At 34.1% G+C, this 4,536-nt stretch overlaps 1 non-coding gene across 1 annotated transcript; it reads left to right on the plus strand.

The window, feature by feature from the left end:
- The first annotated feature begins 4,387 nt into the window (after nucleotides 1-4,387).
- LOC112636867 lies at nucleotides 4,388-4,502 on the plus strand. The gene has a single exon (XR_003122324.1). It is a non-coding gene; the product is annotated as a U5 spliceosomal RNA (small nuclear RNA).
- Nucleotides 4,503-4,536: the final 34 nt, after the last annotated feature.

A 4,536-nucleotide genomic window follows, 5' to 3' on the forward strand; every position in this document is an offset into this window, starting at 1 on the left:
GAAGTTCCCCCACTTCCTGTTCATTATCCAGATCAGAACTGCTTTCATCAATGTTATATATTGTGCTTTAAAAGCTTTCCTTTAAAGGATTCTGCAGCTTAAATAAGTTAGGATGAACAAAAAGCACCAGAGCGAAAGACAAAAATCACCCTCTGATGTATATAGTAAGAGAAAAGGTGCAGATCAAAAAGGCTGATTACAGAGATTTATCCATTGACTAATAGATGTTCCCAATAAACAATAATTCATTTTAATAGAAAAAACATCGTTGATCTAAAAAATTTTAAAAGGCACAAGACTGAAGATCCTCTTCTACACATTTTAAATGCCATCTGGAATGGAGCAATGTCTACAGTTTTGTAGCCCAAGATTTCTCTACTCATCCAAATTGTAAAGGTAACAGACATTCTGTGATATACAATGTACTGCTCATTTGCCCTTTCTGGAAAAAAATTAATCACCGCACTCCCAAAATGAATCAAAATTAAGAATAAAAGAATAAGGAAAGAAAGGCCAGTCGGTGAGTATTGAAATCATCATGGAAACTATTAGAATAATGAAAGTAATTGTAAATTTCACTTTTATAAAAAAGAGGTTTATCATATGACTTATCTATTCTGAAATTTTTCAGTGGGATTTATAACCCTAGGTTAAGTTAATGAAGGCCCAGAAGGAATGGCAGTTTCTTTTTTGGGGGGGACAGAGGCAGGTAAGGGGTAAAATCCTTCTCTTTTGTAAAGAAATATTAAAATTCATTCGTTTTTTACTTTGATAATTAAATGTAAGGTTAAGAATCTTTTGAAATCTGTTAAGGTGGTTAATAATAAAATTAATAACAGAATGTCTTCTCTTCAAATTCTTGAACAATGCAAAAGTGAAATTGTGTCTATGAAAAAAGTAAAAAAAAAAAAGCGCATAAGACCAAAACTGTTTAAACTGTTTAAATTCTAAAAACAAAATGAAATTGTTTCCTTCATCCAAGAGACTTACCTTCAAATCCAATTCTGTCACACACACTTAACACAAAAAGTATCTCAGAGTACAATTTAAGGGGAAGTTATAAAGCTAAATAACAGAAGCATAGTCACTGATAAAATTACAATTAGTAGTGAAGAAAACAGACCCTGACACTTATACGCAGGCTCGTATAGGATTAAAATGTGAAATTGCAAGTACTTTATATATATATAAATATATAATATATATACTTTTATATATTAAAATATGAAAGTACAAAGTATACTTTACAATGGTGTAGGGATTGTGATGGAAACCTTAACATGTTCCGTGAACCGTCACAACACAAATCAAATATGGGGAGAAATTATCTGCAAGAAATGAACAATAAAGCAAAATTTGTATGTATAGAAAAAATATAACTTTTCTCAAATGGAATAGTTTACAAATCGATCAGAAAGCAATACCAAATGACAAAAGCAGCATAGAGGACCCAGAAAGATCTCTTAGCTTTCTGCACATCGGCTGATTTAGAGTATTTATAGCAGGATAAAAGAAACACCTCCAACATGTTCTTTCCAGCCTCTCTGTTTGAAATACTTTGGTCTGATTGCAAGGACATCTCTTACTCTCTTCTACCCTAAGCGTAGATCCTGTCAGCCTCCTTAGATTTCTGGAGGAATGAAATGGCTCTGACATTCAGTGCCCACCTGCTGTACATTACTTCAGCATCTAAATGGCCTGTAATAGCTGAAAGCAATCCTTAGAGCCTGACAATTTCCCTGCAGTGCATTTTAAAAGGCAAAAGTTATACATGGTAATAAAACTAAAAGATTTTAATAATTAAATCACAATCATGTGAAAAATAATTTAGAGGCCTCTTAAACAGTTTTTTCAAAAAGATCCAGTAAAATTGAGTGAAAACAAAATGGCAAATAAAAGCTAGAGGATGTGTTTAAAGCTATGCTGAAAGGCAAACTGATAGCCACTATTATTTAGAACATGAAAATGAACTAGACATGTAACACAAGGGGAAAAAGTAACAATATGGATAATACTAGGAATAACTCAGAAGAAAGCAAATAGGCAACCTCCTGACAAATGCATTTTTTTAAAAAATCAAAATCAGAAATAATAAAGATAATGAAAAATAGATTATTAAAAATAAATGTATTTTAATTGAAATATTTGCTATGACATATTCAGTACACAAGTTTAGAAAACCCACTCAAGAATTACAAAATTCAAACAAGTCAATAACCAAAGAAAAAAATTAATGTAGGAACCAATGAATTGTATCTCCTCAAAAGAGTCCTGATCACGCTATGCATTCTCCCAAACTTTTAAGAAGCACATTTTGCCTGTGCTATATAAATTTTCTCTGGTAGGCAGAAAAAGGTGAGTGTACACCACATTAAATTTTGTGCAGTTACTGTTACCCTGACACCAAAACATTGAAAAGACAAAAATTGTCTTTTCAGTTTTTGAAGTTACTGTTACCCTGGCACCAAAACATTGAAAAGACAAAAATTGTCTTTTCAAAGCTATAAATTGTTCTTTTACCTAGGAATATGGATGCAAACAAACCTAAATATAATATTAGAAGTACAAATCACGTGTTCAAAGAACAACATACCATTGCCAAGTAGGGTTTATCCTTTGATGAAAGAGCAGTTCCTATTGCAGGGAAAAAAAACTGTTAATACGTTTTTTTTTTCGGAGACAGGGTCTCACTTTGTTGCCCAGGCTGCTCTCGAACTCTAATACGCATCTCAATAAATCCACAATGAGATCTGTTTGCCCAAATTGGTTACTTGTCCATTCTTGTGATCACATGAATGTCATGGACTCTTTGGATTATTCATGATTAGTCTGAAACAATCACTAACTGGAAGGATGGGATTAGTCTGGGTTGTTTAAATGAATCAGCGTCTAGCCTTGTTCCCAACTGCATGACTGCAATATAACGGGGAAGGTATGGAAAGCATGTTGGTAAGGCAAACACAATGTCTAAAACTGCTTCTTAGCTAGATTTATTGCCAGGCACTGGGTGAGTGGCTTTACATATATCTCAAAACTCTATGGTGTAAGTACTATTTTTCCTATTTTATCAACAGGAAGCTGAAGTACATTCAGAGAAATAAAGTAACTTGCTCAAGTAACAGCCAGCAAATGGGGAAGCTGGACTTCAGATACAGGTGACTTAAAATTGATGCCCATTCTCTTAACCACTACACTAAATATCACTGGCCATAATGAAGATTACAGGTGCTACCACATGCACACACTAATCAAAATTATGTAACAACAGATCCTTCCACAACTATGGGATAGAATGGAAATCATGCTTACTATTTAGAGAAAGCAAGCAGAATACAAAATTCCATATAATGTAGTTAATGATTTTTTTAAGCTAGAATGAATTTGCTAGAATGAATTTGAAAGAGCCATATGGGTGTATTTGCTTTTCACTATTTTCCATTTTTCCTTAGTGAACATTTGTACTTAAAAAAAAAAAACTAAAAAGAGCCAGGCACGGTGGCTTATGCGTGTAATCCCAGCACTTTGGGAGGCCAAGGTGGGTGGATCATCTGAGGTCAGGAGTTTGAGACCAGCCTGACCAACATGGTGAAACCCCATTTGTACTAAAAAGACACACACACACACACACACAAATGAGCCAGGCGTGGTGGCACACGCCTGTGTAATCCCAGCTATTCAGGAGGCTGAGGCAGGAGAATCGCTTGAACCCGGGAGGTGGAGGTTGCGGTGAGCCAAGATCATGCCATTGCACTCCAGCCTGGGTGACAGAACGAGACTCCATCTAAAAAAAAAAGAAAAAAAAATTTAAAAAATATACTGTATACCCTACTAGATGGTAAAGTTTTTATGAGCAAAGCCTGTGTTTTATTTTTGTAACCTCAAACACAGCTATGCACCTTACAAAAATAGGCACAAAATACATTTTTATCCATTTGGATTATAGCATAAAGGATTCCTATGTATGTCTCCTGCAGAGATTCTGTTAAGTGTGTATTCTCTATAGATGTTGCAATAATTGTTTAGGTACTACCCTTTCAAACTGAAGTTTTACTTAGGCTTATTTTTAAAGATTATGCTAATTTTTATTTTAATGTTGTGTTTTTGTTGTTTGTACAATTTTACTAGTGCCTGGTTCACAGTCCAAATACAAATCTAGGTGATTTTTGAATAATAGATGATACTTGTTAAACTCTAACTATATCACTACTGTTCCAAGCACTGTGAGATATTTTCCCATTTAGCCATCTAACAGTTCTGTGAAATTAATACTGTGAGGCACAGGGAGGTTAAATGACTTCTGACAGGACACATAGCAAATAAGTAATGGAGCTGGGATTCACGTTCAAGAAATATGACTCCATGGCCTCACTTAAGTTCACACACTGTGATACTCCGGTTTCTCTTCAGATCATATAAATCTTTGGCCTTTTACTGAAGATTTCCATGGACAGGAACAGTTATGAGTCTTTACCCAATTTTTTGAGGCCTCTTGTTTAATGATTTTTTTTTTTTTTTTTTTTTTTTTTTTTTTTTTTT

Source organism: Theropithecus gelada, chromosome 12 (assembly GCF_003255815.1).
Source record: "Theropithecus gelada isolate Dixy chromosome 12, Tgel_1.0, whole genome shotgun sequence".
Lineage (NCBI taxonomy): Eukaryota > Metazoa > Chordata > Mammalia > Primates > Cercopithecidae > Theropithecus > Theropithecus gelada.